Source organism: Nycticebus coucang, chromosome 3 (genome assembly GCF_027406575.1).
Source record: "Nycticebus coucang isolate mNycCou1 chromosome 3, mNycCou1.pri, whole genome shotgun sequence".
In the NCBI taxonomy this organism is placed as follows: domain Eukaryota; kingdom Metazoa; phylum Chordata; class Mammalia; order Primates; family Lorisidae; genus Nycticebus; species Nycticebus coucang.
In genome coordinates this window covers 90,362,735-90,376,125 of record NC_069782.1, presented here as the reverse complement: position 1 = coordinate 90,376,125, position 13,391 = coordinate 90,362,735, and the positions used below count along the sequence as shown (strand labels likewise).

At 43.1% G+C, this 13,391-nt stretch overlaps 1 protein-coding gene across 14 annotated transcripts in view; it reads right to left on the bottom strand.

Moving 5' to 3' along the window:
- Positions 1–13,391, bottom strand: part of KCNMA1 (potassium calcium-activated channel subfamily M alpha 1) — a 784,008-nt gene that overhangs the window by 387,324 nt on the left and 383,293 nt on the right. The window lies entirely within an intron of this gene.

The window sequence follows — 13,391 nt, the reverse complement described above, 5'->3', positions numbered from 1 at the left end:
TAAATTCACAGAATTGCCCCCTTATCCAATTTTGGAACATTTTTATCATCCCAATAAGATCGGCACCTGTTCAATGAATCCTTGTTCCCATCTCTTAGCCTCAGACAACCGCTAATCTACTTTCTGTCTCCAGACAAGAATATCAATTTTAAAGCACAAATTTGCTTACAGAAATATTCTTATGTGTGCGTTTATGTGTATTTATTTATATCTATGTGTGTTTATGTATATATGTTTATATCTATACTATACAGATACAGATATACTCACAGCTTGTATACTAAATATACACAGTAAGACCTCTGTCAGCTGACCACACGAGGGACTGTAACAAACTGGCCAACATATGGAGGTGGTCAACATAAGGAACTGGGCCTACTATACTGGTATGTACATGTGGTGCATGTCCGGTCAATGAAAATTAGGTCGACTTAAGGAAGTGGTCAGTAGAGGGAGGTGGTCAGCTATGGAGGTTCTACTATATATGTGTGTGTTGGGGTGCAGGCTGTAATACTTCTAAAATGTTTAGGAAAACAGTTTAGGTGCAAGAAGTCAAATTAGGTAATCCATTAGGCCAGTTATATGACAATACTTATCCTTCTTTACACTCTTCATTCAAAACTAATCACCGTTGATGGAAAACAGTATTGGTGTCTCCTTCAGTAGACACCTGTCGTCATGCTTAGGTCCATCAAATGAATATGTAGCAGATCAGGCTGACACTGACACTTTTGTCCTCACTGAACATTCTGTTTATTTACTCTTTCACAGAGGAGACTATTGATGAAAATAAAGGACAGTCAAAATTTTTAAAAAGAAGCTATCAGACAACAATTATGCCGTGCTTAAAAGTAAACAACACCCCACACACAACGTCTGCCTGCTGGGTCAACAAAGACCTTTTAGATATGCTAATACCCTGAAGAGACTGCAGACTGAAGGGCTTTGGAAGTGTCAGTCTCCTCTGAGTATACACATCCTAACATCCCTGGTGCATTAGCTGGGATATACAGATGGCTCTCAATTTATGCGAAGACTGGTCATGATCAAGCTGGATGTGTTTGAAGAGGACGGGTATGTAAGACAAAGAAAAAGAGAGACTCTCTCATACACACACACCTGTATTGTGTGTGTGTGCCAAAGTGGCTGATGGAAAATGAAATCTATGTGAAATATTGTCTATCTATCTATCTATCTATCTATCTATCTATCTATCTATCTATCTGTCTGTCTATCTAATAGAGACAGGGTTTCCCTATGTTTCCAAGCTGATCTTAAACTCCTAGGCTGAAGTGATTCTCCCACCTGGGCCTCCCCAAGTTGCTGCACATCTGACGAACACAAGATGCTCATTTGAAACATTGCAAAACTCCATGGATAGAGGGTTGGCTACAACCCACCAGAAAATGAGAGTCAAACAACTGGGCACTATAGAAGGAAGATGTAGTTTCACAGCAACTGATAAAATCTCCTTATGAAAGGGAATTTAAAACAATACACTAGGGTTTATTTCATTCTTCCATTTTGTTTTAAAAATGAACATGCTCCAGTTCAATCCGAGGAAACTCCTGCAGTCTGTCAGTGATTACCATCTACCCGGCACTAATCCTCCTTAGCTGGCTCACCTCCATCTCTTCCCCCACACACATTCATTCACATGTTCCTTGCAAAGGTAGACGCAGAAACAAGCAAACAAAAACACGTACAGGCTTCTGCTTTTTCCTCTATTATCCGAAGGAGGCAGCAAAACAAACAGCTTAAGATTAATTTTGATCTGTGCTGCTATTTCTGAGACATAAGCAGTTAGATCCTGGCCCTGACCTCATTCTCAAAAAGCAGCAAAGAGCAGGGGTGTGGCCAGAATAGAGGGGAAGGGCTTTGTCTTCATTCATAAACAGCTGATCCCAGACTAATCCCAGGCCATTTGGCTCCCTGTGTGTGTGTGTCTGTGAGTGCTGGGCATCTGTCAGAGCTGGCTCTATAAGCCTGTGCCACTAAAAGCTGCGGCTGCAGGAAAGGACGGGAAAGAGGTCCTTGCTGATAGCATCTACAGCATTGTGTAAAGAACTCAAAATCTAAGCTTTCCAGCAATGGCAATGATTTCCCGCATCAGGATGGCCAGACGATGTAGCTCACACTAATTTGTTCCAGCTGCCTCCACTTGGCATCTGCGGTGGGGACTAATGCCTTGCTTATTTAAGCAAATCAGCCAGTGACAGGAGGAGGGCAGGAATCCTGCTGCCCTCTTAAGATGTAAACTCTAATGGTAGCATCTCTCTGATAGCATAAGAGAAGGAAGAAAGCCAGGAGGCAAATGACCCCACAACTTCCAAGCACTGAAGATTTTGTTGAGTGGACCTATGCTTGGCCCACGTGTCTAGCTGGTAGGCTTTCTTCCAAAGAGGCACAGGACAGCCACACTGCCCCACACATCATGACCCACCATCACCTGCCTCAGCATGGAATGCTCTGTGGGGACAGGATCTGCTTCTCAGTATTAAGATAACTGTGCACATAATCTTTAAACTTGCTAAACGCTTCTTTCTCCCATCAGAAGTGATTACGTTGTCAGCCTGGGTCCAGGTGCTGTAGAAAGACACCCCAACCCTTTGGATGCGGGCATGAAAACAGAACCCCAGCAGAGATTCATCTTTTCTCAGGTCCTAGCAAAGCCACTATAGAAGGACTTGTTTGTTATTCTTCCTCTATCTCTGCCTCTCTAACAAATCCCTCATTCTCTGAGAACTCCACTCTGAATAGGAAAAATATCAGTCTGGGGCCTGGCACAGTGGCTCATACCTGTGATCCTAACACTCCGGAAGGCCAAGGCGGGTGGATTGCCTGAGCTCAGAAGTTCAAGACCAGCCTGAATAAGAGTTAGACCCAGCTGTAATAAAATAGAAAAACAAGCCAGGTGTTTTGTGATGGGTGCCTGTAGTCCCAGCTACTCAGGAGGCTGAGGCAAGAGGATCCTCTTTTTGAGGTTGCTATAAGCTATGATGAGGCCACAGCACTCTACCCAGGGCAGCTGAGTGAGACTCTGTCTCAAAAAAAGAAAAATCAGTCTGAGAACACAAAATGATTCGATTTTAGTTTATATTGTAATGGTCATGTTGTTATAGAGGCCCCAAATAGCCACCTATTTATTCAACATACACTATGCATAAAGCCCAAGAAAAACAAAAGAAGGAAGTCCACTTGGAGTAATAAAATAAACTCTGTGATGGAGTAGTCCTTACATAGATGGATCCTATGCTATATAACCAGTGATAAATCCTACAGTATGGATGTAGCCATTACATAATAAGCTATTGCCTGAGCGAATCTTTAATAAATGGAGAAGCAGTGAGAAAGGGGTAGGAACTAAAGGCTCTTGTCTCAATATCCTTTTCTTTCTCAAAGTGTCCTTTCTATCTACATTCCATGCTACCCAAAGATCCCTCCAATAAGGACCAGGGCCAGTGGGAATCCTTCTTTGTGCTTCTATAGTCCCAGAAACAAAGAGGACTAAAGCCCAAGGGGCCTGGTAAGATAAGGCCAGGAAAGCACAACACCCTAAGCTCTGTGTGTGTGTGTGTGTGAGAGAGAGAGAGAGAGAAAGAAAGAGAGAACACACTTGGCCTTCAGCAGCTGAGTCATAGAATAATCCTTACAACAGCCAAGCACTTTACAGAGCACTGTCTATATAAGAGCTTGAAGCCAGCCATGTGATATAAGAGATAATTTCAGCACTGCCTTTCAGGGCACAACTTCTGCCCATTTTCACTGGCACCTGCCCAGTTTCCCTAACTTCCCATAGTCTGGGCTCACCAATCACCTCGGCTACTTTGGACAGTACTCGTGGCTGAAAACACCCATATGCTGTGTGGTGATACTGAATGCTCTAGTCAGAGATTAATTTATACATGTCACTTTACCAGTTAGCCCATTAGAACATATGTATGAGCCCTGCACGCTTAGATTTCTAAGAAAACAAAAGCAACCTGGTAAATGTCATTCAAACAATCTATTTTCAACACTTTGTGCATTCTTTGTGTGCACAAGAATGCCACATGTTGGCACAAAAGAATGCCAGAACACACACACACAGTGTACCCAAAACAGAAAAAACAAAGTGCCTGACACAAGGAGGAGTCTGGTGAGAAACGGAGAGGACAGAGGGAAACTTCACAGCTATCTTTCTAGATGGAAATCCCAGCAGGCCATGAAGGTCTTTCAAACGTCTCAGGAAGTTCATAAAAATGGAAAACAGGGTGGCTGAACACAGCACATTCCCCCTTGGGTTGGAGAAGCTCTTCAAGGCAAGGGCAGGTTCAGGGATGTTCATACAGAGGCAACTGAAGCAGGACAGCTGGTGTTTCAGAGACTTGGCCCATTCTAGAACTGGGGTTGCCCGTGCAGGATTTAGGCCCATGTGCTTCCAGTGGGCGCGTGAGGCTGTGTGGGCCTTAGTTAAAAGATTAGGAGCCAGGGCCTATAAAGATGGCGACCACCAGCATCCTATCACTTGAAGAGCTTTCCTTGAAAAGCAGAGATGCCCTCGTTGTACCCAGGACCTGTGAGCTGGGGGAGGGGAAGCCTGGGTGTCTCTTTCTTAACAAGTTCCTCCAGTGAATCTGACATGCTGCCAAGCTTGGGAGTCACTGAATTAAAGCCATTAGGGGAAACCACTTAGCTCAAGTCAGAGATTAATTTACAAATGTCGCCTTACCAATTAGCCCATTAGAACATATGTATGAGGCCTGCAGACTTAGAGAATTGTGCTAGGAGGACTCTCAAAAGGGCAGAGAAGAGGATGAATTAATTCTCTCCTGAACAGGTTTTACAGCTCACAGTAGAACAAATGACCCTTATTAATGATTCTACATGTATGATCCTAAAGGCACATGACTTTTTAAAATGAAGTACAATTTATATACAATAAAATTCACCACATAAAAAAATAGACATGAAAACTCTCAAGACAAAACAATCTGGGGACATTTTATTTCCCAGCGGTAATACCATCTGAACAACTAAATTATAACGTTTGGGCTGGTGAATTTAACAACGCCAACAAACATTTATTGAATTGCCACACACAAGACCCCGAGTAAGAGATGGGGAAAGGCAAAGCTAAAACAGCAAAGTCAGACCTAAGCCATTGCTTTCAATGATTATGGAATCCAGAAGTGTAAATGACATGGGAATCCTTTATGCATTTAAGAAATGCTATGTGTGTCAACAGAGATTTTTGGAAGGTCAATGGAAGGACTGCATCAGGGATAGAAGTAACACTCACCCTACTGTAAACTCAGAGAGTAGAAGAGGAGGAGGAAGGGAAGAATGGAAAACCAAGGAAGAGAAAAGAATTCCCTCCATTCCCAGTGCACCTGGCTGTTCTAGGGAAGGAGAGAGCTTGGACACAGCACGACTGACATGGGGCAGGAAGAACACAGGACTCCACGTCAGGAGGCCGGTTTGGAATCTCCACTCTGCCCCACCAAGCAGTTCCCTCTTAAGCACAAATGTCTGGGACTCCGTTTTGCAATCTGTGAAATGGTACAACTCAAATGGACAATTATCAAGGTGGGGCCCTTGTTAGGTTATTGCACACAGTGAAAAAACTAAAAATCTCCAGGTTTCCAAAGGCAGCACTCCTTTATGGTAGGTAACTGGATACCATTTTCGCCTAAGTATAATTCAGCATAATGACAATACACCTGTCCCTAGATCTGTATCCAAGAGGCTCGTTCATAGAATCACAAGAGTAAATTCCAAGGATGCCTGAATTCACAGTTTGTGTTTCCAGCAGCATGATCAATTGTTCATGCAGCCCGTCATCCTACAAAGCCAAAACAAAACAGAGGAGCCGTGATCAGCCCTCTCCTGGGTCTGGGTCTCAGCTCTCCTGTCTGGCAGTCTGACCCTCCTCTCCTCACCTCTGCAAGTCCTTGAAAAGCCCACGTTTCACAGGTCTTACCTCTGGAAGATCACACTCTAAATCTCAGTATTTTCTTAATGAAAAGGGGAAGGATTTTTTTCTTTTCTTCTTCGCAATCTGGTAAGTGTAGCTAAAATCATTCTCTCATTCCTAAGTCATTAAGGATTCTCAACAGAAGAAGACAAAATTTTGCTCCCAAAAAGGTATCTTTGTTTTCTTAAATAAGAAAAAGGCTTGTGAAATAAAAAATCAATATTTTAATATTGCCATGTAAATATCCAAAAATTCCCCTAAATTCTCAACCGAGTCTTCTGGAACACTGAATTTGACTTTGTATGTACACAAAAATGCTATAAATTGATTCACTGGAACCAAGACTCCCAACTACGGAGTAAGTAGAGATGCATTCAAGAAAAAAGAAAAGAAGAAAGAAGTGCTTTCAATAGTTAAAATAAAATGCATAGAATTTCCAGATAAGAATAAAACTGGTTTATTCATATGTAAGGAAGCCTAGTGAAAATGTCTATGATGTAACAAGCATTTGACTCTGGTACTTCCAAAAATGCAGTATTATGCAGCCATGCTCACTATGCAATGGACTGGATTGCTGGGACACACATATAATTTGAAGAAATCCCCTCCTTAAATCACTTCTAATGACTTCTGTAGCATTTGGTATGGAAAAGAAAATCCCTGACAGAGTCACCAAGACCCTGAAACTCTCGCCCTTTCCTCCTTTCTGGGTTTCTCTCACACGCCTTCCCTGTCTAGTTCCCAGTCTGCCAAAGCCATAGCTCTTCCCATTCACCGCTTGCCTCTCCTCAAACTACTACAAGGGCTTTGCACAAGCACTTCCTTCCCCCAGAAAACGAACCTCCTCTCGTAAGGCTGCCCATTCTTCAGAAAGCAGCCCCACCACCACTCCCACCCAGGAGTGTTGTCTGTCCTCTGTAGCAGTTAGCACAGCAGCAAGTTGACATTTCTTTGTACAATCGTGGGCTGCAAGCTCTAGGAAGGCAAGATGTGTGTCCACCTTCATTCATCGCTAAATCCCCAGAAGCTACAAAACATCTCAATCAGTATTTGTTATAGACATGCATATTTGCAGGAAAGGTTGGAGAATGCCTTTGAAGATTGAAGTAGTGAAAGCAAAAAAGAGGTGGAAGAACACGGATCACACTCCTTGAGTGAGACCCCAGAGTCTAGAAGCTCAGAGAGAGGTGAGACCTCTCCCAGGTGATGGCAGGACTCGGAGGACAACTGGAGGAGGTGCAAGGGGATGAAGAGCATCATTGTGGACGAGGTCGAGGGTCTGAGACACACCCACGGGGACAGCCAGGGCAGCCATGCACACAGATTAGAAGAGCGTGGTGGGAACGAGGTTGAGAACAGAAACAGCTGAGGACAGAAGCCAACGATGAGTAGCAGGAGGGGCAGGGAGGCAGGTAAGGGACAGCCCTGAGGGGAGGGGCAGACACAGGGAAGATTTAGTGGATGGCAGGAGCCTTAAGAGAACAGAGGGGAAGGGAGGTGCAGAGTGTCCAGAGGCCCCTGAGTTATGAAGCGACAGCCACATCCAGGAGGAGAAGTGAGGGAAACTGCGTCTTTAGGAAGAGGTCCAACCAAGGCAGCGGGGGTAGGGAGCATTCTGTGAAGAAGCAGAGAATCTAGATTTGGATTAGGACTAGAAGTCTGTGAAAACAGAGCAGTCACAAGGAGGAGCGACACAGAGAACAAGGTAATATGAAGAGCAGTGTGCAAAAATAAATGAAAATACATACACTATAGTAAAGCTGTATGTACGTTTTGATATACACAAGCACACGTACTGTAGGGGACACAGAGATAAACCTTTCTGGTCACAAACACTGGGTCTCTGTCACTGTTTGTTTTTTTTTTTAATTTCTTATTTTTTTGAGACAGAGTTTCACTCTGTTGTCCCAGGCTATAGTGCCCAAGGCATCATAGCTCACAGCAACCTCAAACTCCTGGGCTCAAGGGATCTTCTTGCCTCAATCTCCTGAGTAGCTGGGACTACAGGTGCCTGCCACAACACCCAGCTAGTTTTTCTATTTTTTTTAGTGGAGATTGGGGGAGGAGCTGTCTCACTCTTATTCAGGCTAGTCCCTAACTTCTGAGCTCAAGTGATCCACCAGCCTCGGCCTCCCAGAGTGCTAAGATTACAAGCATGAGTCACCGCACCTGGCCTCTATCACTATTTGTTAACCCACCACCTGCCCAACAATGCATCTCTGTCCATTTTCAAGTCAGGTGATTTCAAAATGACTATAGATAAAAATGAAGATCTGGAAAACAAAAGGGTTCCCCTCTTACTATAAGCTACAAAGAACAAGTTTATTATAAATCAAGTATCTGCAAGAAGATAGGCAAAATTAAGTACAATCGTAGGCTTTGGGAGAGGGAGAGCAGAGAAGAATTTGGCTAATCCTGACAGACATGGAGACAGGGACTCTTGTCTTCCAAAGTTCTCCAAAGAAGAATCTGGGATGTGAATTATCATCAGCTAGTTTGGCAACCTCTTCCCTCCTGAAGGCTCGTGTTGACGTGACTCCAGGGCCGGAGTTATGTGACCATCTACAGGTCAGTGTTCCCCCATCATCACGGGGTCTTGTCTTACATCCCAGATTTTGTTGATGATGCTTATCTCATTTCTCCCAAATTAAAAATACAGAAACATTAAATGTGTTCCTCCGAGGCCCTAATTTATTATAACTGAACTAAGAGCCTGGCATGGAAGGAAAGCAAGTGCAACAGGAAGTCAGAGCGTTTTCCCTGGAACCTGATCCTTCCTGAGAGTTGAGGTTTAATGACAGTGAAATCCTACATCACTGCATCATAAAACCCAAAAGGTTGCTTTTGCATAATTTTACCCAGGGCATTAAAACGGATGCACTGGCAAATGAGAAAAAGTTTCCATTTGAGGTCTAAAGTTTGAGAGACCTTTCCCATCTAATTATTGAAAACTCTAGATGAAAATGTTCCATCTGCTGGTGGAGCTCTCAAGTTTGCAGCTAACGAGCTTTTTAAGAAATTGTCTGGCTTAAGTGCACTTGGGTTTGGCCAACTGGATTTTTAATTTAATTAAGTTTATAAGATGAGAAATTTTCTGTAGCACTGTCAGGTCAGCAGCTGCCACTCACGGTCACTGAAGACTAAATTTATGGCCATCTTTGACCTACTACTCAAATCTTGCCAGCTCTTACTTTATTAGATATTATTAAAGGCTAAACAAAAATTGAAAGCTAGGATGGAACAGATATTTGCTTACCTATATTCATAGCAGCTTTATTTACACAACTGACAGGGGGAAGCAATCCGAGTGCCCACTGACAGATGAGCAGATAAACAACAGGTGGGACATACAGACAATGGAATGTGGTTCAGCTTTAAAAAGGGAAGACATTCTGGCACATGCTACAAGATGAATGAACCTTGAGGATATGACGTTCAGTGAAAGAAGCCAGACACATAAAGACAAATACTGTACCAATCTACTTATATGAGGTTCTAGAGTAGTCAAATTCAAAGAGACAGAAAGCAGAACGGAAGTTTCCAGGACCTGGGAGGAGGAGAAAGTGGAGAGTTATTGTTTGATGGGTAGAGAGTTTCTGTTCCGCAAGGTGAAGCGTTCTGGAGATAGATGGTGGTAACAGTTGCACAACAATGCGGATATGGCTGCAATGGTAAATCTTATGTATATTTTACTACAATTTAGAAAATGGTAATAAAATCCTGAGAACCCTGAAGTAGAATTTAGTCATATATGTACATTTAAAAACTCAAACATAATAACCCTTCCACAGGAATACTGGTGCCTCTCCTTTTGGCAGCAGTGGATATCTCCAAGAAACTTGGATTATATACAGATGTATCTTACCTCTCTGTACGTTTCATCTTGTCCCTTACTAAGCTAGAGTTTCTTTAGTTTCCAGAATCTATCCTTATTTAGCCACACAGACCTTGGGGCCCCACTGTCCCCTCCCACTGCACCCCAGTCTATCACTGATACACAAAGCTGCCATGAATTCCTTAGGGATCAGGGACTCTGAGAGGAGCCAGACCCTATTTTGTCTTTTGTAATCATAGTTGTAGCCTGGTTTTAAAAGAGTGCGCCCTTGATCTTATGGCCATTTACGAAGAGTTAACAATCTCCAATGCCCTTTGCAATAGACACAGTCTCCGAGTCTAAACCTCAAGGCCAGGCTGCAGTGATGAACTGGTCACAGCCCTTCAGTGTGTCAGTGGAACCTTAAAGGCACCACTAGAAATAACCAGCGATCTCCATCTTCTACAGCAATGACTTGGCCATCAAACGTCTTGCATTTTAAAAAGATTAGTGTGAAGGGAGTTGGCTAAAGATGCTAAACAACCATTCAGTTAACAACATGACATTGACACCGCCATTGACCAGACTGCAAAATCACCTGCCCACCCCATGCTGGGCTTCCCCAGGCATGCCCATGTTCACACTGTTAGCACACAAAGTGTCACACTCCATTTTATTTTCTCCTCTGAGAAACCTACTGCTGACCATAAAAATAAATAGTCTGAGAAAACAAAAACCAAAAAACCCCAAGTGGGATGGCCTTGTTGAGAATGACACCAGCAAGCGAGCCCCTTGGTTAAAGTTTACAGTGGGTTGAAATCCAGGTCTCCAAGGAGAAGGTCTTAAACTGTCCACTTGTGATAATCTCTCCCTCCTCCCCTCACTTCCAAGAAAATGTTATTTTTGTATTTGCAATTGAATTCTTACATGTAAGCTACATAAGACAGCATCCCTCACGCTCATAAATTCTCACTACGACAACCTGGAAAATCAGAAAGTGGAGTCGGCAGCATAAACCTTCACACATGCATCGCTGCTGATGGAGGAAGGATAAACCACAGCCTTAGCTGTCACCTAGCTTCGTGCAACTATCTCACAAATCCTCCTCTCACCCAGTGAGATGGCTATAACTCTGCACAGGGGAACACAGCTCTGTCTTCCTAGAGACCCACAGTCAGGAAAACACATTCTCCATTTTGATGGGCATTTGTCAAGGGGTGGGGGGATGTGAGTGTGGGCAGTTAAGTCAAGCTTTCTGCCGCTCTCAGCCTCACACTTACTCTGAAAACAAAAGAAGAGAGAAAGAGTGGGTCTGTGGAATGTCACTTCTTGTCTTCCTGAGGTCAAGTTAAAAAAGGAAGAGCGTGTGTGTGATGTTCAGCGGTGCTTCATACTTCGGGATCTCCAAGGAGCAAACCAGGTACATGGTTAGGGCATCAGCAAAGCCAGGACCAGAGAATGCAGGAGCAACTCGTATTTCACAGTTATAAGGGCTTCACCGTAGTTATCAGCCCATTGTATTTTGGGCTTCCTTAAGCTTATTATATGATTCTTCCATGTTTCAAATTTATAAGTGAGGAGAACCTTTATCTTTTCAGAACCCCTAGGGGTTCTCATTGTTGTAATCTAGCTGTTCATCTCATTTCAGCACAGCTCTGTTAAAAGATCTTAATATGCAAGATTTAATTTCTCTGAACTCCCTGTATCATCCTCCAGTTATTTGTTCATTCATTGTACAAAGTTGCTGAGTATCCGCTATAGGCTCGGGGCTGAGTTGGCAGGGGACAGAGAGCTGAAGAAGAATGCCTCCACTCTGCAGAACGTGGACTCTGTTCTCATTCTTATGATGCAAAACAGGATGCCAGATGTCAGATGAGGTCCATAGCCTCAAAAGCCTTTTGAGGTGTTTATCCCCCAGAATAGTGCTTCTGTAACTTGAGTGTATATCAGAATGACCTGGAAGAAGGGCCTATGAAATGCTGGCTGGGAGTGGTGGCTCATTCCTATAATCCCAATGTCTTGGGAGGACAAGGCAGGAAGAACTCTTGAGGCCAGGACTTCGAGACCAGCCTGGGCAACATAGTGAGATGCTATTCTTGCAAAGAAAAGAAAAATTAGATGGACACAATGGCACACGCTCTGTAGTCCCAGCTACTCAAGAGGCTGAGGTAGGAGGATCACTTGAGCCCAGGATTTTGAGGCTACAGTGAATATGATTATACCACTTCACTCCCACTGGAGCTACAGAGCTAGACTCTTATCTCTAAAAAATTTTAAATGAATAAATAAACAAAAACAGATTACTAAATGTCCCAAAAATTATGATTCAGTAGGTCTGAGGAAACCTGATAATGTGCATTTCTTTCTTATTTTTTTGGAGACAGAGCCTCAATCTGTCACCCTAGGTACAGTGCCGTGGCATCACAGCTCACAGAAACCTCCAACTCCTGGGCTCAAGAGATTCTCCTGCCTCCGCCTCCCAAGTAGCTGGAACTACAGGCACCCGCCACAAGGCCTAGCTATTTTTTGGTTGCAGCCATCATTGTTGTTTGGTGGGCCCGGGCTGGATTCAAACCCGCCAGCTCAGTTGTATGCGGCTGGCGCCTTAGCTGTTTGAGCCACAGGAGCCAAGCCAGAATGTGCATTTCTAATAAGTCCCAGATGATGCCCAGGCTGTCAGCTCAGGGACCACATTTTGAGAATCACTGCTTTTAACTCATTGTAAAAGATAAAATGTTTATTCTTTTAAGATACTCTTTTTCTCCCCTTTGAATATGGACATAAAAACATTGAAAATCATTTAGTTTCAGGAATGCACTATTTAGACAAAATTCCCTTAATATACCTATAAAAAGATACTTGGGAGCCATCCAAAGGGCAGAGAACTCTTTATCTTGAAATAATTATTCAGTCATTTTCAAAGTCTAGTTCAATGGGATGGACAAAGCCAGCAAGATCTTTTGTTTTTAAGTTTACACATTTTCTCTGCAAAAAGACATCTCATGAATTTAGATATTCACTAAATAAATAGATGTCACTGCTGCTAATAAAACTAAAAAAAAACAAAAAAAATCCCCCAGTGCAGGGCTTAGATTTCTGAAGACGTGTGTCCACCCAGAATTATATGACTTGTAAAGGTGTGGCTGAGGAGGCTTTGGTTTCCAAATAAAGTATTCAGAAAGAGCCACAAATGGAAAACAGGAGTCCATCAGAATACTCTGTCCTTTACTGTTGGAAAGAAATAGTGTTAAAGAAGATAAATGGTGTCCACTTGGCTTCCAAAAACAAAGGAACCAAAGGTCATGACACCATCCATTTTTTCCAGACATATCCAGAGGACAGAGCAGTACTCTTTGTCCAGGTCCCCCCACCCATAGAACTTTCTGGCAGTAAAGTGCCTTCTCCTGCATGCTCTGTGCCAGCCAACCTTCCTAAGAACACTTATCTGCTTGTCACCTTCCCTCCAGCAGCACCCATGTTTGTAATTATAAGTTGCCACTCAAGATTTTGTCTTCAATGATATTTCAAGTATGCAAAGTGATTGGGCTTTTGTTGATGACTTGATTATTTCTTTTCTTTTTATTTTCTTCTATTGGATAATCAATCTATGCAGACAGACAC